Genomic DNA, 23,846 nt, shown 5'->3' on the forward strand with positions numbered 1-23,846 from the left:
ATGTGTATTATAATGTGGTTCATATCCTGGTCTAGGGGGTCGGTATACCTTATGTGTGTTTTTATACCTACAATTCCGTGCAAAATGTCCTTCCTTCTGACAGTTATAGCATACTACTACATGTGACTTACCATCAGGGGTCTGGGTTTTTTTGCTGATGCGGTTTTGTTGTAAGAGCATTTATACTTACTGTCATCAGCTTGTCCCCCTGAGACTCCCTGTGCTTAATGACGTTCCGGTCGTGCTCGATAGCGGACTCTCTTAATGCAGCCACCGAGATACCTCTCCAGTTAGGTAGAGAGGTTTGTAAACGAAAAAAAGGTTTTTAGGCGCTGAACAGGGTCGTGCAAATATAGCACTGATAATGGCAGCCACTTGGTAAGGAGGTAGCCGGCCTCCTGAAAGTAAAACAACTAAAACAAAATCACCAAGTTGGCGCACAATACCAATGATGTTGATAAAAACACAATTTATTAACATAAAACCAATGACAAACTGATTAAAAAACACAGCACTACACAGAGCATATAACTGAAGTATTATACCTTATAATTCACACATAAAGTGTATTATTAAGTGAAAGGGACACTGAAATGCAGGAAAACCCGTCTCTGTAAGATAGGGTTAATCTCTCACATTAATTCCATATCAGACAGTTTAAATGAAAAGGAAGTCCTGTAAACTGATGTAATAGGCGTTTGTGACCATAAAGGTATCCGGATTTAAATAATGTTTCCTTGGAGCAAAATATACCAACCGATTAATGTTACTCACTGAGCCGTAATGATCTCTTGCTGCACGGAATAGATGGTTAAAGAACCGCTTGTTATCACCCTGTGCATGGGTGAGACATCCGTCAGCGGTATATTCAGTAGAAAGCCGTTTCCTTTTGTGCAGCACCAGTTGCCTGTATCAGACCACCGTACAGATCCTCCAGCTTGCTGAGCAACGCCCGGCCGGGCAGGAGGTATCAATGGCCCTCATTCCGAGTTGTTCGCTCGTTCTTTTTCATCGCATCGCAGTGAAAATCCGCTTAGTACGCATGCGCAATGTTCGCACTGCGACTGCGCCAAGTAACTTTACTATGAAGAAAGTATTTTTACTCACGGCTTTTTCTTCGCTCCGGCGATCGTAATGTGATTGACAGGAAATGGGTGTTACTGGGCGGAAACACAGCGTTTCAGGGGCGTGTGGCTGAAAACGCTACCGTTTCCGGAAAAAACGCAGGAGTGGCCGGGGAAACGGTGGGAGTGCCTGGGCGAACGCTGGGTGTGTTTGTGACGTCAACCAGGAACGACAAGCACTGAACTGATCGCACAGGCAGAGTAAGTCTGGAGCTACTCTGAAACTGCTAAGTAGTTAGTAATCGCAATATTGCGAATACATCGGTCGCAATTTTAAGAAGCTAAGATTCACTCCCAGTAGGCGGCGGCTTAGCGTGTGTAACTCTGCTAAATTCGCCTTGCGACCGATCAACTCGGAATGAGGGCCTATGTTCCAAATGCAAGTCACCAGTGAATGATCTAGCCTGTGATTCAATCATTCCACTTTAACTCTCCTTGCATTTGGAACATTGATACCTCCTGCCCGGCCGGGCGTTGCTCAGCAAGCTGGAGGATCTGTACGGTGGTCTGATACAGGCAACTGGTGCTGCACAAAAAGAAACGGCTTTCTACTGAATATACCGCTGACGGATGTCTCACCCATGCACAGGGTGATAACAAGCGGTTCTTTAACCATCTACTCCGTGCAGCAAGAGATCATTACGGCTCAGTGAGTAACATTAATCGGTTGGTATATTTTGCTCCAAGGAAACATTATTTAAATCCGGATACCTTTATGGTCACAAACGCCTATTACATCAGTTTACAGGACTTCCTTTTCATTTAAACTGTCTGATATGGAATTAATGTGAGAGATTAACCCTATCTTACAGAGACGGGTTTTCCTGCATTTCAGTGTCCCTTTCACTTAATAATACACTTTATGTGTGAATTATAAGGTATAATACTTCAGTTATATGCTCTGTGTAGTGTTGTGTTTTTTAATCAGTTTGTCATTGGTTTTATGTTAATAAATTGTGTTTTTATCAACATCATTGGTATTGTGCGCCAACTTGGTGATTTTGTTTTAGAGAGGTTTGTACCCTTGTTCTTAATGTCTCTTTTAACCCGTCCATTAATACTGACACAGCTACCTCTCTGTGATGTACATTGTCCTTAATGTCCTCGATCCCAGTGTATCTAGCCATTTCCTGCAGTGCTCGGTGGAAATATTCAGATGCCATTTCACCTTCTTTTTGTCTTATGGAAAAGATTTTATTCCATTTGACAACAGTAGGGAAATATACTCCTAATTGCAGATTGATTTGTCGTACAGTCTCCTGAGTGTACTCATCAGTGAGAGGTACTTCTGCGTCTAATTTACAATCAGTAATGAACTTCGCGGGGTCAATATTGGAAGGTAAGCATACTCGTAGCACTGTTCGCCAATCTTTGTTTGTGGGTTCGGTGGAGTTACCTAACTCTTTAATGAACCTCTGGCATGCGACTAGATCCTTTCTGGGATCAGGAAATTCTGACATAATTGACCTCAATTCTGTCCGGGACCAGGGACAATGCATGGCAATGTTCCTGACGGGAGTTACTCCCTGAGCGTCAGTCTTTCCATTGGGGACTGCGATCACCCTGACAGGATTTAGTTCAACTACGTCATTCTGAGTTGACTCCACAATCTGAGGTGCTATTGTCTCTGCATAATGTATGGTACCGTACTTACCTGTGGACACGACCTCACTTATCCCTCCGCTAGGGGGCCTTACTACTGCTCTTGCTGGTTGGGCCGTGCCCACCTGAGTATTCTGTATGGTGGCTGCTAGAGAGAGTGCCGATATCGTGCTGGCCTCATCTTCTTGCTCGCAGTCCTGAGGAAAGTTTAAAATGGGATACAACTGGCAAGGGTTAGGGTTAGTACATTTATCAACTATACTCTTATCGGATACCAATATGCCATTGTCTGTAGCCATTTTCTCCCCCACAATATACGGTGGTGGTGGTGCGGTTGCCATCATTTTCCTGCTAGGTTTGGAACCTGCTGCGTGATCTAGTTCTCTTTGCATATCGCCCTCTTGCTGCCAAAAGTTTAAACAATTTGTGTGTCTGACCCTTTGTTTTCGGGATTTTAACAGACATATCCTAATCCTTAAATTCTGCAATACCTCTGGTTCAAAACTGCCTACCTTAGGGAATGGTTCCCTATCTCCCGCAGTCATACGTTCCCATTCATTGCACAAAACTTCTGTGTGTGGTCCATACTTCTCACACATTATGAACCTCGCTGACCCCCTGGGCCGCAGTATGTCAACCTGAACCCTGGTTGAACGTCCCTTACTTGAGCAACTGGCCCCCATATTTTGCAGGTATTGTCCTTTCGGCTAATCCCACACAAAAAAAACCCAAAATACTCAATATAAGGCAACGGTGAAAGTTCTCAGAGCGCTCTTCACCCGCTCACCGCCCACGTTGGCCAGTACTACCATACACTGTCGATAGCGAAGGCAATGTACCCAACTTAGGGCCCTATGTAACCTCTATTTACTGGAAGTTTCTGGGAATAACTTACCCTTTCCAGTAAATATAGGCTGTTGGAGATTTCCTGAGAGAGGCCAACTCCCTAAACCTTTATTATACACAAATCACGCTTGCATATGCTATATACAGCGCTAATGATACAGCGATTTTACGCAAAGCTCGTAAAAAGGTTATCACTTTGCGCTAAATATTGCACCCACGAACGCGCGGTCCAATCGCACAGTGTATAGGTACTTGTTACTTATCCGCCGTACGACCACTGGAATCGATTTTCAGGCTGCGAAATCTCAGCCGGAGCGTATAAAAAAACTAAATGGGTAAACCTTCGCTTACCCCCTGGGCCGCGGTACTCTAACACAATTGGCTACCTTGCTCCTTTGTATTTAAATCTATATTAACGTGAGTCAGCTGCCTCACGCCACCAAGTCTCCACTCACTTGATGTACCACTCGACGGGATCCCGAATTCCCTGGGTCCACTACGTTCTCTGTTACGTTTGCTCACTCACGTTTACTCATTCAAATACACTTTGGTTTTTCTGTACAGAAAATTATCTTTCATTCAGATAAACAGCTTTACTACCAGAGGCAATACAGTAAAAAAGGTTTTATTTAAACTAAATCTTGGAAACCGAGCAATTTGTGCTAATGTAGCGTGGCTACTGTCCCGCCCCTAAACTAAACAATGCTATTGTGTAATTTGTACTTAGCGGTCGTACCCTTACGCACGTTGTGTAAACACGCGACCGTGTGTATGTCTTTACATTGCGTACGCAGTCCCGTCCTTTGTCCGAGGCACGTGTACAAAAACCGTACGTCCGCAATAGTACAAATCCCACACTTCTATAAATGTAAGCGATATTACCTATAATCGCTCACTTAACACAACACAGTTTCTTTCTGTATAAACCTTTTTAACTAGGCCAGACTGTGTTTGTGTTTTAAGTTTACTTCCTTAATATTTATTCTATATTTTAACTAAATAGCAACAAATTTCTCCGCACAGGTCTAAATGAATATAGTAATCAGTACTTATGGCAACAATGTGAGCAGGTATACAGAGTACAGGTGTACGCTTGTGTTGTGTGTGCATTTGGCGCCAAACAGAAATTCACAGACTTTTTAAATAGCTTTGCGTATTTACTCTAGGGGTCCCACAAGCATCCCTACAAACCATGCAGAGCAGACGCCATCTAATCAGCAATAAAATAGGGTTTCCAGTGTATCCTGCGGCCAGAAAAAGGTTTACGTAGGATACCTGTCCGCCCTTTGCTGATAGATAAAGTCTGCTTTAACCTGCTAGGCTGCGGGTATGTGGAAAAACCGGACGATGCCCCCAATTGATAATGTCGATATTATTTTAAAACATAAAGCTATACCTTTAAACACACTTTTACCATGGAGCCGCTGCGGCCGCTAAACTTAATATGCACTCTACGTACCTTTTACGCTATTTGCGTAATGAGTCTCGTACCATGTACGGACTCTGCGTACAAACGCCGCGCTGTGGGTACAAAGTACACGCAGCGCGTACACACTCAATTAATACACTTTTAAACCTTATACAGTTAGGCAATGTAATACACTTTAAACCCTAGCAGGGAAAAGAGGACACAACACCGATTTGTAGTTAATCACTGGGTTCCGACACCACAGAGTAATATATCTGAAAGGGGGTTAACAATACAAATTATGCATTACAATACAACAGAGTAAATGGCTACAGTCAATGTACATACGTGAGAATATTCGCATGCGCCTCCCGGTCCGGTCCTCCGCTATCAGGTATACAGTTTATATCTATATTCTGCTTCTGCACATAACTATCCACAGGAACATGCGATCTTCCTCAAACTAACACCGGAATGTTACCCTTAAAATACCCTACAGCTGGATACCAGACACCACCTTATATGTCCCCTCCTATCATGCAAAGGTGAATCCCCTTGTTCTGGAATCATTTAAACTGTTGATACTTGCTGATGTGGTGCAGGGGGACTATGTGTACAATGTGCACTATTTGGATTAAATATGTAATGTTTTGATAGCCCTCCATGCATTCACAAACTCCGCCGTAAATACCCATACCACGCGCAGGACCACGGGAGCGACCATACGCAAATTGCGGATATGTGCACGCACGGCGGAACAAGTGCACGCGCAGTGGGCATGTGTGTGTATTTTATACGTGCTGTGTGTTCTGTAATATTTTTCGACTTTGACAGTCCACCCTTTGGCAGTCAACAATAACTGCCACTATCTAATCACTAAACAGAAAAATATCGATACAATATCTAAAGACGATTGGATGGTAGGAGGAGAGTTGTAGGCGGGAAATGTATGACCTAGTGGGATAGTAAAAGCATGTATGTATGAATCCATGTCTGAGGGGCATGTATCATCGTGCCGTATATGTTCTAGAAAAGCTTCGAGGTATTGCGAAGTATACATTAAATCCTTATCCCGTATTAAGGGTCTGTAAGTGGGCCAACAAACACTACAGAGCTCTTTTCGGCTTCTTGTTCCAACAAATGGGGTGCACATTTAATTTATGATACATGGAGGGGGAACATATGTGAGTGCTAGTATATGTGGATATCACCTGTCGACTATGTGTGTCACTAACTGAAGGTTGTAGAGATGAAGATAAGACACATATCTAAAATACATTCACATAACATCTTCATAATCATTCTTGGGTATGGTCGATGTCTTTTCCGGATGGGTGTATCTGGGCAGAGGGGGAGACAAAGGAAAAACGGGTGAAAGAAACAGGCCATGGAATTCATTTGCAATCCTTATCATAACACTGTCTCTATGGATGGGTCGTAAATTAAATCTGCTGCTGTAACAATGCCCCCGCTCCTTAAACTCATCAAATTTGTGCCATGCTTGTGCCGCGTTAGAATTAGAACACACCTAAATATCAAGCCAATAATTATGACAACTCCCAGGATACAAAGGAGAAACTTTCCTACACTCATAATAACATTTTGAGCCCACTCTCCAAATCCTGAGAACCAATTTCGTGGGTTCAACCATGAGACCCAACCGGTCAGCTCATTACCCACAGCGGTCAGGGTAAGGTTGTGTCTCCTTCGGAACTCCCACTTCAACTGCAATATATCATCCATCTTTTGATCGGTAATCTCTGTGGGGTCGTCAGTGCTGTTTGTAATATACGTGCAGCACTTCACACCATATTGAGTTGCCAAAGTGACAGTACCCACCCGTCATGGCTGTGATATAATTGAGGACCATCCTGTGCTGGATCAGTTCTGTCTTGTAAGCTTGTAACTCCCTACCCGTATACCTGAAGGTGTCGTCATACATCTCAGTGATATTATCTATCAAGTTCGCTAGCGCATGGATATACCTATAATTTATAATTCCTCTGGCAGTACGGGTGATGTCTAATGCGAGAAGGAATTGAATCCCGGTGGATTCGTGGATCAAATCAGAGGCTACGTGCTCTGTCCTCTCTATGAGGTGTCTCTTGACGATGTGTTCATAGTGAGTATGAGTATAAGGAGCCTGAGCACTGCGGTAAACATCTTTCATCTTATCATGGGTTATGGTCATGACCTCTGGCAACACTCTTCCAATATAACACAATCCCTCTGAGTTCGGGGCAAGGCACTTATACGCCTTCCTCCCACATATGAAATAGGCATCATCGGGGAGAACATAGGGGACAGAATAGGACATTACCATATTACAAACTTTCCAAGTGAAACACCCAATCCCTAGTTCTCCCATCTGCTCAGTACAAGTATCGGGCTGGATGATATAAGCACAGTACCCTGGTGATACTTCTCCAACCCACATTGTCTTGCTTCTTCGAGTATACCTATACCGAAAATACCTTCCACTGTTGGCTATTTGGCGTACAAGTTCAGAGTCTATGGGTATCCTATCAGCTCTGTGCGAAAAGACCATTGTCTGGTTATTCGATGTCACCTCCCAATTTCCCGGTTTTCGGTAATTGGAAATATTGAAACATAATAAGGATCTATCTACATGATACTGGTGGAGCTTCAAGCTAGGGGGCCTAGAAATATTACATTTCTTGTCCACCGGTCTCCCACCCCGTAATTCGAGTACCTCATCTATTGCTAAAGGGTACGGTACTAATCCTGACTTGCTCTGACCTTGAGGTACTTGTGAGCCCACCCAGCATTCTGTCTGGTTTAAGACCTTACCCACTAGTGAGTGGTAATCACTCATTGGATGACGGTCCATGTTGATATTAAGGTTAGACTGACATCTCTGGATGCACCCATCCTCGACTATGTTCTCACAATTCTTACAAATGCAATTTTCCTCAGCCAATAACCCTTCACAGTGCCTCCGAGCTCCCTGACTACCAGATCGCTTTCTGATACTCGCCTTTGCTCGAGTGATGTGTTGCTCTTGAGATTCTACAAATCCATCCTCGCCATCAGAACCCATTCCAGATCCTTTCTCGGCCTCTCTGGGACCCTCACCGAAACAGACTGTCCTGGTCAACAACAGGATTAACAGGAAAACCCGGAACGCAGTCTCTTGGGGTAAGTCCATCTTGTTAAGGGAAAAGAAGGGAAACAAGAAGGGGGAGAAAGGGAAGGAGAGAAGGAGGGTAGTGGGAGATGGAGAAAATAATAAAAAAGAAAACTAGTGCGACAACCGCCTCTGGTCTTGTTGTTCTCCGCGCTCAGGTGCCGTGACAACAGTCCTGCCTCTCAACCTTCCCGGAAAAGACACTCCAGTGATACGATGTTCTCTACACTCTGCTCTTTGTCACGGGTTCTCTCCGGGTCAGCGACCTTCTTACAGTGGGACGAGTGGACCCAAGTCTCTCTTTCGGCAACCTTTAATGCTGTTGTGCTGGTTAGTAAGACTTGGTACGGTCCTTCCCACCTGTCAATGAGGCAACCTGAGCGTAGAAAATTTTGAATCATTACATAATCCCCAGGTTCAATGTCATGACAATTACTGTTAGGTAGTTCAGGAATCACCAGCTTTAGATTTCTATTTTGATTCCTCAGCTGCTGGCTCATCTTAACCAAATATTTTACAGTCACTTCGTTATTGCATTTCAAATCATCCTAGGGGTCTATCATTACATGGGGTTGTCGGCCAAAAAGAATCTCAAAGGGTGATAGGTTAAGGGGGGACCTGCGAGTGGTTCTGATGCTGTACAATACTAGTGGCAAAGCTTCTGGCCACAACAATCCAGTCTCAGCCATCACTTTGCTCAGCTTGTTCTTAATAGTGCTGTTCACTCTCTCCACCTTCGCACTTGCCTTTGGTCGGTACGGAGTATGCAGCTTGCTATTAATTCCCATCAGTTTGCACATAACCTGAAAGACTTCACCTGTAAAATGGGTACCCCTATCGCTTTCAATTATTCTAGGGATACCATATCTACACACAAATTCCTGCACAATTTTCTTTGCAGTAAACGTAGCAGTATTTGTGGCAGCAGGGAACGCTTCTACCCAATTGGAAAACACATCAATACAGACTAACACATATTTTACATTTCTACAGGGTGGTAACTGTATGAAAACAATTTGTATTACCTGAAAAGGGCCGTCTGTCGGAGGGATATGGGATGGTTCTGTTGGTATTGACTTTCCAATATTCTTCCTCAAGCAAGTAAGACATGTCATTGCTCTCTTACCCGCATGAGAAGAGAATCCTGGCGCACACCAGTAGGCTCTCACCAGCTTACACATACCCTCTTTACCCAGATGAGTCAGACCGTGTGCCGCCTCAGCTAAGCTTGGAAGATATGCTCTGGGGGCCACTGGCTTACCCTGTCCACCTGTCCAGAGTCCTGAGGACTCCTGGCCATACCCCTTTGACCTCCAGACCGCCTTTTCCTGTGGAGAACACAAATTTTGCATTTCAATTAATTTTTGTGTGTTGATTGTGTTGAATGTCATCAGTGATGTAATATCTGTTTGTATGGGGGTGCTGGCTGCTGATTTAGCAGCTTCGTCTGCCCGGCTGTTACCAAGTGAGATTGGATCTTGGTTGTAAGTGTGTGCTTTGCACTTGATAACAGCCACCCTGTCTGGTTCTTGTATCGCTGTTAGAAGCCTTTTTATGTGGGATGCATGCGCTACAGGTATGCCAGCTGCCGTCATGAAGTTTCTGAGGAGCCATAGGGCCCCGAAATCATGCACTACTCCAAAGGCATACCTAGAATCTGTGTATATATTGGCTGACTTACCCTTGGCCAATTCACACGCTCTGGTTAGGGCGACCAGCTCAGCAACTTGTGCTGAGTGCGGTGGGCCCAGGGGTTAAGCTTCTATGATACCTCTGTCATCTACGACTGCGTATCCAGTACACAGGTCTCCCGAGTCCGTCTGTCTGTGGCAACTACCGTCAGTGTAAAAAGTAAAATCTACGCCTTTGAGTGGGTTGTCACTAATGTCAGGTCTTGCAGTGAAAGTCTGATTCAGATATTCCATACAATCATGTGTGTCAGTGTCTGCACTAAATCCTCCTTCACCATCATTCTCATCCTCCACCCTTTGTGCCTGTCCAGGCACACCCGGCAGATTAGTTGCAGGATTTAGTGCGCTGCATCTCTTTATGGTGATGTTTACAGGGGCCATTAGTGCTAATTCCCACTTTGTAAACCGTGGCGATGAGACATGTCTGGTTTGGGCGGAGTTCAGTAAGGCTGACACTGCATGAGGTGTATGGATTGTCAGGTTGTGTCCTAACACTACGTCTTCGCTTTTACTTACTAGCAAAGCTATCGCTGCAACACTTTGCAAGCTTGTGGGGAGAGACCGCGCTACGGTGTCCAACTGTGCACTGTAGTAAGCTACCGGCCTGCTGGCATCACCATGTCTCTGGGTTAGGACACCTGCTGCATACCCAGCACTTTCCGTACTGTACAATTCAAAGGGTTTCCCATAATCTGGCATGCCTAATGCAGGTGCCTGTGATAGGCACTGTTTGAGTCTCTCAAATGCCAGTTCGGACTCATCTGTGTGCGAGATCCGATCTGGTTTGTTCGAAGAGACCATTTCTTGCAAAGGTAAAGCCAGTATGGAGAACCCTGGGATCCAGTTTCGGCAGTACCCACACATTCCAAGAAAAGTGCGGATCTGTTGCTGGGTTTGAGTCATGTCGCGAATCACCTGTATTCTATCAGCGGTGAGGTGTCTAAGTCCTTGCGTCAAGCAATGTCCCAAATATTTTACCCTGGTCTGGCACAGCTGCAACTTATCCTTTGAAACCTTGTGTCCCGTATTAGAAAGGTGAAACAGAAGCTGTTTCGTCTCTTTCAAGGACGATTCGAGTGAATCAGAACACAGCAGTAAGTCATCTACATACTGTATTAATACTGATCCGCTCTCAGGTTGAAAGGATTGTAAACAGTCATGCAAAGCCTGGTAGAAAATACTTGGGCTGTCAATGAAACCTTGCGGGTAGCCGAGTCCATGTGTACTGTACTCCCCTGTATGTAAATGCAACAGGTATTGGCTGTCAGGGTGCAGAGGGACCGAAAAGAAGGCAGAACAGAGGTCAATGACAGTGAAAAATTTTGCAGTAGGGGGAATTTGCATGAGGATGACAGCTGGATTTGGCACTACGGGTAATTGGCTCTCCACTATCTTGTTTATCCCCCTTAGATCCTGCACTAGCCTGTAACCCCTCCCCCCACTCTTTTTCACAGGGAAGATGGGACTATTGGCAGTGCTGGACGTCCTGACTAGGATGCCCTGTTGTAGCAAGCGCTCTATGACTGGGTACACTCCTAATTCCACCTCTGGCTTCAGAGGATACTGAGGGATCTTTGGAGCTATCCTACCATCTTTTATTTGCACTACTACTGGAGCTACATTCGCCATCAATCCAGTGTCTTGTCCATCTTTGGTCCAGAGGGATCCCGGTATTCATGAGATCATTTCCTCTACCTTTGATGGACACCTGTCTATAACAGCAGAGTGTGACATTAGCCTTTGTGGGGTGTCTAACATATCCTGCACTTCCTGAACGTGATTTTCGGGTATATCCAAGAAGACACCCTCAGGAGTACAATTTATGACACACCTCATTTTACACAATAAATCTCTCCCAAGTAGATTAGTCGGAGCCGATGCAGCTAGCAAAAAGGAATGCTTGGTCTGCAAAGGCCCTATCGTAATCTCCGCAGGTCTACTCAAAGGGTAGTGTTGCACTATTCCTGTTACTCCCATTGCTGAAATTGTTCTACCCGTGGTTTTCATACCTACTGTCGAATTTAACACTCACCTGGCCGCCCCTGTATCTACAAGAAAAGGTAATGATCTACCAGCTACATCAACTGTGACCTCAGGTTCACTACCAAGGCTAGCAATCAACTTCACTGGCTGCAGACTACAGGTGTGGCCCAACCCCTGTTGTATATTGTGACCCTCCCGCAGCGCACTGGCAGCTACAATATGTGAGGGGGTAACTGAGAATTTTCAGAGGTCTGCCAGTCCCTCCTAGGTGGGTACCTCCTTGTTTCCCCTGCATGTGGCTCATAACTTCTCCTATGCGATCCCTGATCCCAATTATGTGTATTATAATGTGGTTCATATCCTGGTCTAGGGGGTCGGTATACCTTATGTGTGTTTTTATACCTACAATTCCGTGCAAAATGTCCTTCCTTCTGACAGTTATAGCATACTACTACACGTGACTTACCATCAGGGGTCTGGGGGTTTTTGCTGATGCGGTTTTGTTGTAAGAGCATTTATACTTACTGTCATCAGCTTGTCCCCCTGAGACTCCCTGTGCTTAATGACGTTCCGGTCGTGCTCGATAGCGGACTCTCTTAATGCAGCCACCGAGATACCTCTCCAGTTAGGTAGAGAGGTTTGTACCCTTGTTCTTAATGTCTCTTTTAACCCGTCCATTAATACTGACACAGCTACCTCTCTGTGATGTACATTGTCCTTAATGTCCTCGATCCCAGTGTATCTAGCCATTTCCTGCAGTGCTCGGTGGAAATATTCAGATGCCATTTCACCTTCTTTTTGTCTTATGGAAAAGATTTTATTCCATTTGACAACAGTAGGGAAATATACTCCTAATTGCAGATTGATTTGTCGTACATTCTCCTGAGTGTACTCATCAGTGAGAGGTACTTCTGCGTCTAATTTACAATCAGTAATGAATTTTGCGGGGTCTATATTGGAAGGTAAACATACTCGTAGCACTGTTCGCCAATCTTTGTGGGTTCGGTGGCGTTACCTAACTCTTTAATGAACCTCTGGCATGCGACTAGATCTTTTCTGGGATCAGGAAATTCTGACATAATTGACCTCAATTCTGTCCGGGACCAGGGACAATGCATGGCAATGTTCCTGACGGGAGTTACTCCCTGAGCGTCAGTCTTTCCATTGTGGACTGCGATCACCCTGACAGGATTTAGTTCAACTACGTCATTCTGAGTTGACTCCACAATCTGAGGTGCTATTGTCTCTGCATAATGTATGGTACCGTACTTACCTGTGGACACGACCTCACTTATCCCTCCGCTAGGGGGCCTTACTACTGCTCTTGCTGGTTGGGCCGTGCCCACCTGAGTATTCTGTATGGTGGCTGCTAGAGAGAGTGCCGATATCGTGCTGGCCTCATCTTCTTGCTCGCAGTCCTGAGGAAAGTTTAAAATGGGATACAACTGGCAAGGGTTAGGGTTAGTACATTTATCAACTATACTCTTATCGGATACCAATATGCCATTGTCTGTAGCCATTTTCTCCCCCACAATATACGGTGGTGGTGGTGCGGTTGCCATCATTTTCGTGCTAGGTTTGGAACCTGCTGCGTGATCTAGTTCTCTTTGCATATCGCCCTCTTGCTGCCATAAGTTTAAACAATTTGTGTGTCTGACCCTTTGTTTTCGGGATTTTAACAGACATATCCTAATCCTTAAATTCTGCAATACCTCTGGTTCAAAACTGCCTACCTTAGGGAATGGTTCCCTATCTCCCGCAGTCATACGTTCCCATTCATTGCACAAAACTTCTGTGTGTGGTCCATACTTCTCACACATTATGAACCTCGCTGACCCCCTGGGCCGCGGTATGTCAACCTGAACCCTGGTTGAACGTCCCTTACTTGAGCAACTGGCCCCCATATTTTGCGGGTATTGTCCTTTCGGCTAATCCCACACAAAAAAATACTCAATATAAGGCAACAGTGAAAGTTCTCAGAGCGCTTTTCACCCGCTCACCACCCACGTTGGCCAGTACTACCATACACTGTCGATAGCGAAGGCAATGTACCCAACTTAGGGCCCTATGTAACCTCTATTTACTGGAAGTTTCTGGGAATAACTTACCCTTTGTGCTAATGTAGCGTGGCTACTGTCCCGCCCCTAAACTAAACAATGCTATTGTGTAATTTGTACTTAGCGGTCGTACCCTTACGCACGTTGTGTAAACACGCGACCGTGTGTATGTCTTTACGTTGCGTACGCAGTCCCGTCCTTTGTCCGAGACACGTGTACAAAAACCGTACGTCCGTAATAGTACAAATCCCACACTTCTATAAATGTAAGCGATATTACCTATAATCGCTCACTTAACACAACAGTTTCTTTCTGTATAAACCTTTTTAACTAGGCCAGACTGTGTTTGTGTTTTAAGTTTACTTCCTTAATATTTATTCTATATTTTAACTAAATAGCAACAAATTTCTCTGCACAGGTCTAAATGAATATAGTAATCAGTACTTATGGCAACAATGTGAGCAGGTATACAGAGTACAGGTGTACGCTTGCGTTGTGTGTGCATTTGGCGCCAAACAGAAATTCACAGACTTTTTAAATAGCTTTGCGTATTTACTCTAGGGGTCCCACAAGCATCCCTACAAACCATGCAGAGCAGACGCCATCTAATCAGCAATAAAATAGGGTTTCCAGTGTATCCTGCGGCCAGAAAAAGGTTTACGTAGGATACCTGTCCGCCCTTTGCTGATAGATAAAGTCTGCTTTAACCTGCTAGGCTGCGGGTATGTGGAAAAACCGGACGATGCCCCCAATTGATAATGTCGATATTATCTTAAAACATAAAGCTATACCTTTAAACACACTTTTACCATGGAGCCGCTGCGGCCGCTAAACTTAATATGCACTCTACGTACCTTTTACGCTATTTGCGTAATGAGTCTCGTACCATGTACGGACTCTGCGTACAAACGCCGCACTGGGGGTACAAAGTACACGCAGCGCGTACACACTCAATTAATACACTTTTAAACCTTATACAGTTAGGCAATGTAATACACTTTAAACCCTAGCAGGGAAAAGAGGACACAACACCGATTTGTAGTTAATCACTGGGTTCCGACACCACAGAGTACTATTTCTGAAAGGGGGTTAACAATACAAATTATGCACTACAATACAACAGAGTAAATGGCTACAGTCAATGGCCCTCATTCCGAGTCGTTCGCTCGGTATTTTTCATCGCATCGCAGTGAAATTCAGCATAGTGCGCATGCGCAATATTCGCACTGCGACTGCGCCAAGTATCTTTGCTATGAAGATAGTATTTTTACTCACGGCTTTTTCCTCGCTCCGGCGATCGTAATGTGATTGACAGGAAATGGGTGTTACTGGGCGGAAACACGGCGTTTTATGGGAGTGTGGCTGAAAACGCTACCGTTTCCGGAAAAAACGCAGGAGTGGCCGGAGAAACGGGGGAGTGGTTGGGCGAACGCTGGGTGTGTTTGTGACGTCAAACCAGGAACGACAAGCACTGAACTGATCGCACTGGCAGAGTAAGTGTGGAGCTACTCTAAAACTGCTAAGTTTGTGATCGCAATATTGCGAATACATCGGTCGCAATTTTAAGATGCTAAGATACACTCCCAGTAGGCGTAGGCTTAGCGTGTGTAACTCTGCTAAATTCGCCTTGCGACCGATCAACTCGGAATGAGGGCCAATGTACATATGTGAGAATATTCGCATGCGCCTCCCGGTCCGGTCCTCCGCTATCAGGTATACAGTTTATATCTATATTCTGCTTCTGCACATAACTATCCACAGGAACATGCGATCTTCCTCAAACTAACACCGGAATGTTACCCTTAAAATACCCTACAGCTGGATACCAGACACCACCTTATAACTTTAGTCTGTCCCCTCCTATCATGCAAAGGTGAATCCCCTTGTTCTGGAATCATTTAAACTGTTGATACTTGCTGATGTGGTGCAGGGGGACTATGTGTACAATGTGCACTATTTGGATTAAATATGTAATGTTTTGATAGCCCTCCATGCATTCACAAACTCCGCCGTAAATACCCAAACCACGCGCAGGACCACGGGAGCGACCATACGCAAATTGCGGATATGTGCACGCACGGCGGAACAAGTGCACGCGCAGTGGGCATGTGTGTGTATTTTATACGTGCTGTGTGTTCTGTAATATTTTTCGACTTTGACAGTGCTATAGATGCCAGGGCAGATTTCTCTTCTAGTCCGACCCTGGTAAGAAATAAAGTCAGAGGGTGAAACCTTTTGTAACAGGAGTCTTGCTAGAATGCACCCTGCTACAAAAATTCCACCAGCGACCGACTCAGGCTTGTGCAAAAACAACAGATACCTTTTATTCAGGTTGCTCAAATACAAAGATGCACATAAAACAAAAATCGCTGTCTTTAGTATAACAGCCAGGGAGGTTAGGCCTTGCCTCACTCCCTTTTACTTAATAAGGAACCCTTCGGACCCCGGCATCCTGACACTAGTGCCCCAGTCTTCCGAATCCCACTGTCCCTAGCAGACCTATCACCTGGGCGCTAACTGCCGTCAGGAGCCCTGACTCTGCTTTAAACCCACCAGCCAGGTGCTGGCTCATGAAGCAGCTTCTTGGGCTAGGAAGCCTGTAAGACCTGGTCTGGCCCCAATGGATGGGAACCTGGTTCATCCACACTTCTCACCTACCCCCAGGACCCTGTGAGTAGCTTCCAAGTGGCAAAGTACCTCTCCTGCCACATACTTTCCCTCAGCTTTTCCTGGCTCAGAAAGCTGGCATGTGACATTGGCAAGGTTTCACATTTGTCAATTATTTGGGGCTGACAAATCTTTGGGACATAACTTGGGCCCATACACTTGGGTCTCAAGTTCCTCTCCCAAGTACACGTCCGAGGCCCTTTTAACTGGCCTTGGAATCTATTTCCATTAAACAACCTCAAGACCGATATCTTGCACCTTATCCTCCACATACACAAGAAGCAGGTTCCCGGATGACTTCGGAAGTAGACTCCTGTATTGCAACTAGCTTAGCCATGACTAGGTCACGTAGGCGATACACCTCCAAAGGTACGGTCTTTGTCTGTGATTCATCAGAGAAAGTCTCACATGTGTACTGGATATCCAGAACCAGGGGCTTCTGAACCTGTGATGTCCCATCAGGGATTAACTTCTGACCGTACATCGCGTCAACAGGAGAAGTTTCCTGGGTTTCCAAGACCTCAACAGAAGCAATCTCCGGCTCAGATAAGACTTCCAGTTCTACGATGGGCTCTTGCAGGTCCTGCACATTCTGGAACGGCAATACCAACTGTATGGACATTAGTGTCTGTAAATGCTTTACCTCTGAGGAAGGGCCCTCATTTCCACTTTCCAGGCAGATGGCCTTACTATTGGCATAGCAGGGAGCCTTCCGGGCCTTAGGCCCTGGCAGCTCTGGCTCAACTTTCCTGTTCCTTCAGGCTGGAACAGGGAATCCAGTATAGCCGGGTTCCACTACAGTATGGTACCATTCTTCCACAGCCTGCACCACCATTGGCGTCATTTCCCCTGAAGATGGCATCTCCATTTCGGCTGATAATGTCTCTGACCCAACATTCGGCATAACGTCTTCAGCAATTGGTGTAGCTACGCCTGTCTCTGAACTGAAACTAGGTATAGCCAATGGGTTTAGCTTAGAAACCTCCTCCTGAAGCTCCGCCAAGTCTTGCGACAGAGCCTTGTTGGCCAGCACCAGACTTCCATATCTTGTCTGGTCACAGGAAATTTTCTCTAATAGTCCTTGGCTATGTACTACAAAGTTTTCAGATCTGGTTTTAGCCTTTGCCAAGGTTTTCTGCAACTCTGACACCTGGCCTGAGAGCTTGGCAATCTCTTTTCTACTCCTTCCCAATTTGGTCAGAGAGTCAGACAAAAGAGATTCCTTCTCCTCCAGCTTTTGCGTTAAGGTGTTCACCTGCTCTTGAAGAAAATCACATTTTTCCTTAAGCTCTTCTAGCTCCTTGTCCTTTAATTGGACATTCATTTCAAGGTCACTTATCGTGTGACACCCAAAAAAAAGGTTCCATGCCAAAATCTTCCCAAAGATCTGGATTACTCTTCAATAAGCTCTACACTTCACTCTCCAACTGTGGGGCTTTAATAGGGTCATATAAATTCCTGACTTGAGGTGTTAGAGCTGTCATCCCTTTTGTTTTTTTAGCATGAATTCTCTTTTTGTTACCCATTTCAAGAGACACTTCATAATATGCTGTAAATCTGAAAATCTCTATTCACCCTGTTACTTTTGTAAACTAAAGGTTTCAACTTTGCTTGATTGGTCTTAATGAGCTAATTAACAGGGATACCAGACTCCCTCTACTAGATTTTGCAGGCACAGGTAAAAAATAACCTTGGAAAAGAAATTCAGTAATAAAATTATCAGATGCCTGCAACCCCTTAGAGCAAGTCAACACAGCTCCTTTCAATGAATGGTGCCAAGCAGAAAAGACAGAACAGTCCATGCACCGTTTAACCCCTTTGCTGCCAATGCAAACCTTTGCTCCATAATCAAACACATTCAGTTTAAACAAAACAAATCATTTATTTTATTTCTTTATCCCGTGGGCTTGGTTTTAACCACTACTCACAACACCCTTGGTCTGGTACTGATGTCCACGACTTCAGCTTGGTCTGGAGCTCGCTGGTATGTGTGTCGCTACCTTGCGGCTGTTGGGTCCTCTGCCACGTGTAAGACGACTAGCAGAAGAGTCCCTGTTCAGGCGCCATTTGTAACAGGAGTCTTGCTAGAATGAACTCTGCTACAAAAATTCCACCAGCGACCGACTCCAGGCTTGTGCAAAAACAACAGATAACTTTTATTCAGGTTGCTCAAATACAAAGATACACATAAAACAAAGATCACTGTCTTTAGTATAACAGCCAGGGAAGTTAGGCCCTGCCTCACTCCCTTTTACTTAATAAGGGACCCTTCGGGCCCCGGCATCCTGACACTAGTGCCCCAATCTTCCAGATCCCACTGTCCCTAGCAGACCTATCACCTGGGCACTAACTGCCGTCAGGAGCCCTGACTCTGCTTTAAACCCAGCAGCCAGGTGCTGGCTCATGTAGCAGCTTCTTGGGCTAGGAAGCCTATAAGACCTGGTCTGGGCCCAATGGATGGGAACCTGGTCCATCCACACTTCCCACCTACCCCCAGGACCCTGTGAGTAGCTTCCAAGTGGCAAAGTACCTCTCCTGCCACACTTAATATTTTCAAAATATGGAACATGGCCACCTAAAAGTTAACTTGATTTTAGAAAGCTACAAATGAATCATCTGAAGAAGAAACTGAAAGACAGAAGTGATATAAAAGAGGTCATTAAGATTTCAAGTATTGATGTTACTTTCTTCACCAATATGGGGACAACTTCTAAGCATATATTGTGCAACTATTCCAGAGCTAGAAGACATATGTCTAGTGATAAAAGCCTCTTTTCTGCTCTTGACCAAAATAAGATGACAAGGGTTAACATAGCTAATAGACAGTATATGATATCACAAAGAATATGGGATGGGAAGGTTACCCTAATTAATCAGTCTCCCTTAAAATCGACCAATGACCGTCGCCTCTCCACCGCCCTGGTCACTGCTTCGATGCTCGAGTTCAAGACTATGCACGTGCTGCACCCCTTCAGTGGAACGCACTCCCCTGACCTTGCAAAGCTTCAAACGGGCACTAAAAACCCACCTGTTCATCAAAACATACCCTCCAGAAGCATAACCTAGTCCTGAGGCCGCTCCTCTATCCCCCTGCCTTATGCCTTGAACATCTCAGCTTTGCTTACATACTGCCATCAGGCTACCTCCCGCTTGCTTGCACCTCATGTCATCTGTCTGTCGACCCTTCTGTTGAAGTAAAAAATATTACATAGAGAGAACATACAGACTCCACACATATGAGTTGCTATGCTTGCAAATACGCGCAGTGATCACAGCAATATACGATACCATACGCATTTACAGAGACATGCCACAGTGATAGGTTTGACACATATTTCATACAGCACATAATTATAACATATCAAGCGCCAGACATCATAATGTTTTAAATGTATTTAATGGAGTAACGTCATGTATGTGTATTATTGGAACGAAGCAAGATAGACATTTCGTGTTTGGTATTGTCAAAGTCAGAAAAATATCTCTATGCACACTACCATATTTGCACCTCACACAGGTCCGTGCTGCGCATGCGTACGCTCTCCCGTGCGTACGCATACTCACAGTTGCGGGCACCCGCAGGCGCACGGTATGCGTATTTACGGTAGAGTTTATGTGATCGTAGCGTGCGACTCAATCGTTACATATTTTCAGTAATAATGTATTTTGTAGATCATGGTCCCTTTGATAGATTCTGAAAGTTTAGTTAACATAGCATGTTCCTGAACAGGGGGATCCCTCTTTGTATTGTACGAAGGGTCTAACAGGGGTCATACAGTGGTGTTTGGTACCCATCGGAAGAGTATTTAAATAGCAATATTCCGGTGTTGGTTTGGAGCAGATTAATCGCTCGTGCGAATAGTTATGGACATAAGAAGTTTATGTCCATTTACTATTATTTGTTCTTATTTAGTCATGCGGCGGGAAACTCAGTATCCCACCCACCTGAACAGTTGGAAGCAGTCACAGCCCACCTGTATGAATCAACCTATGACCTTTTGTTATAATGCGAAGCCGAATTCCTGTGTCCAATGAACAATGAGATTGTAGGGACCATTGAATTGTATTGTGTGTGGGGCATAAATAGGCAGGCCGACCATATCCAGTTCACTCTCTTCAACGGTTCTCATTGCTGATAATCGGGAGCTGGATATCGAGGCGCATGCGATCGTTTCCCCTTGTGCGTAAGTGTTTCTCCGCAACTATATTGATCTTCTTGTTATTGTGGGCCAATCTCTCTCAAATTCTCTCTCTCTCTCTCCTTCTCTCTCTCTCACTCATTTTCCCTTAAATTGTATTGTATTGTATTTCCTGTGTAGTTATCTGGTTAGGTAGTCTATGTTATATTGTAGTGTATGACTTGTATTGTGTTTAACTCTTTTGCAAGTATAGCATTCATAATATATATTTTAGGCGTTGGACCCTGAGCACGGTATCTGTGTGTTTCTTATAGTATTAAGTATTCTCAGAGCGTCGGTGACGCTCAAACAGCTTTTAAGGTAATAAGGTTATACTGTGTTGCATTTACTCTCTAACATTACACTAAGGTTTTACTGCACAATACACTGTTTATGGTTTAGATACAAAGGTTTAATATAGTGAGCGTCAGCTCCGCTGGTGATCTCCTCGTGGTCCCGAGCGTTCGCTACGCTATAGCGAATCATTACTTTAGTTAACAGCCAATAACGTGCCTGCCTGTGATCTCTTGGCCGTGAGTGAACGTGACGCTTGAGCGTCTCGATCACGGCAAAGCGATTGTTACGCAACTAGCGTACCCTTACGGTACTTCATACGTAGATAGCGTACAGTGTTCTTAGACCTCATAAAGGGTATTATATACGATAAATATTTAGCTTTATCAATTGGCGGCTCGCCCTGTCCTTCACATATCTGCACTAGGTAATTTCAGCAGACATTATCCAGCAGCAAAGGGCGGGAGATCATATTCCTCGTAGTGCTGTTTGGATAAGCGTCTGCTTCTCTTAGTAAAGGGTGCTGAAGGAATCCGGGAACCGGAGGTAAGAACAAAACAATAGTGTCTTTTTAAAACTGTTTATTTTTCTGTCTTGCGTACACACGCACGCACACACATATATCTGCATTTCCTTTTCATTGGTGTATTTTCGTATGTCACTCTCCTGTTTGCCAGCTCTATAGTTGATAAACGTATAAATTGTGTTACGGTGGATCTTTGCTTTGCGTACACGTGTCTCTAACAAAAGACTGAGACTTGCGTACGCAATCCAAGGGCCGACGCACGCAGCGTATATTACGCAACGGAGCGTACGGGTACGCCCACGTAACTCAAATCACACGTTTTTTTTTCTCTCCTCTCAACGCGATAAGTAGCGCCACGCGGTAAATAACGCCAGGCGATAAATCGCGCAAATCTATTTAAAAAAAAAAAAAAAAAAATTCGAAATTTAAATTAATAGATCCTTCTCCTAATTTGTAACACATCTGGTCTAAAGAGACATTTCTGCGCAGAAATAGAAATAGAAACAAAAGTGTATATGCGGTGAGTGAGTGTTTGTTTTTACAATTTTTAAGGTTGAACCACAAGAAAAGTCGAGTACTCGTGAGGTACATGCGTGTAAGTGACGTACATGGTGGCTAGGGAGGCATCCCTGGTTAAATATACAATTTGAGCATTAGAGTGTAGCAGACCAGGAGGTCATACTGTAACAGACCAGGAGGTCATAGCAGACCAACAGGTTCAGGTACAGCAGACAAGGAAGTCCGCTATACAGTCCACAGGCACAACACCAAGAAAGGGTTGGTGCAACACCCATATAGGCCATATAAGCTCTGGCTGAAGGAATTCGCAGCCGAAATTTTCGATTCCACTGGTCGCTCAGTACATAAGATTAGTTGCTTGTGTACTAAACGATTGTACCGCACGTAATTGTGTGCATTAGTAAACCTGACCGGTACTATTTGTGTACGAAGGTCATAAACGCTATTTGTACATTCTAACGTGATTTGTGTAATTTTTATTTTAAGGGAAGTTCGCTGCTCACTCAGGAACTATCCAGCAACCAATAGTTACTGGAAAGAGTAAGTGTTCTTCGGAGCACCCTCACAGGTTCCAGTAAATAGAGGTTCAGGTCGCAGGGGCCCTAGGTCGAGTACGCCAGCACCATATCGGTGTGATCAGGTCGTATTGGTCGGCGTGGGCGAGTGAGTGGGGTACTCGGTAAACCGCCACCGTCAGCCTATTTTGGACATTTGGTTTGCGTAAGGGTTGGTTAAATAAAGCAACACCTTCGAACTATGGGGGCCACTTGTTCAGGTAGGGGGCGATCAACCTCGGTTCGGGTTGATTCAGTGAACCGACCAATTGGGTCGGCAAGGTATGTAATGTGTGAGAAATACGGAAGTCACACAGAAGCTTTATGTGATGAATGGGAGAGAATGACAGTACATGACGGGGAGAAATTCCCAAGAGTAGGTAGCTTCAGCACAGAAGTGTTAACGAATTTAAGGAGAAGGATATGTCTCATTAAATCAACAAAGAGACGAATCAAACATTACGATTATTTGCAGTTGTGGCAGCAGGAAGGTGACATACAGAGAGGATTGGCTCAGGCGGCGGGATCTGGCTCAATCAGAAAACTGATAGCCACGGCCCCACCGCCACCATACATATCAGGAGAGAAATTGGTTGCGGAGAATGACGCACTAAGGTGTAACACACAAACACTTAGCAACTGTATAAATGTTAAAGATAATGTTAACCAATTAACCAACGCAAGTATTAACCCGTGCAAGTTGTACCCTGTTTTGAACTTTCCTCAGGAGTGTGATCAAGAAGACGAATCGGCAACAATTTCAGCGCTCTCTCTAGCAGCCACCATAGCAGAGACCACAGTAGGCACAGCTCCACCCACGAGATTAGTAACAAAGGCCCCTAGCGGAGGGATAGGTGAGGTCGTGTCTACAGGTAAGTACGGCACCATACACTATGCTGAAGCCATTTCACCACAGGCTGTAGAACCCACACAGAGTGATGTTGTTAGAGTTAATCCTGTTAGGGTAATAGCTGTTCCAAATGGGAAAACTGACACAACAGGGGTCACCCCTGTGAGGAACATTGCCATGTATAGCCCATTTTCCAGAATGGAATTAAGGACCATCGTGTCTGAATTCCCTGACCCTAGAAAAGATTTAGTTGCCAGTCAAAAATACATCAGAGACTTAGGTAACACTGTAGAGCCCAACAATAAAGACTGGCAGATATTGCTGAGAGCATGTTTACCCTCCAATGTTGACGCAACTCAATTTTTAGCTGATTGCGGATTAGATCAGGATGTACCTCTT

This window comes from Pseudophryne corroboree, chromosome 1 (assembly GCF_028390025.1).
Source record: "Pseudophryne corroboree isolate aPseCor3 chromosome 1, aPseCor3.hap2, whole genome shotgun sequence".
Classification (NCBI taxonomy): domain Eukaryota; kingdom Metazoa; phylum Chordata; class Amphibia; order Anura; family Myobatrachidae; genus Pseudophryne; species Pseudophryne corroboree.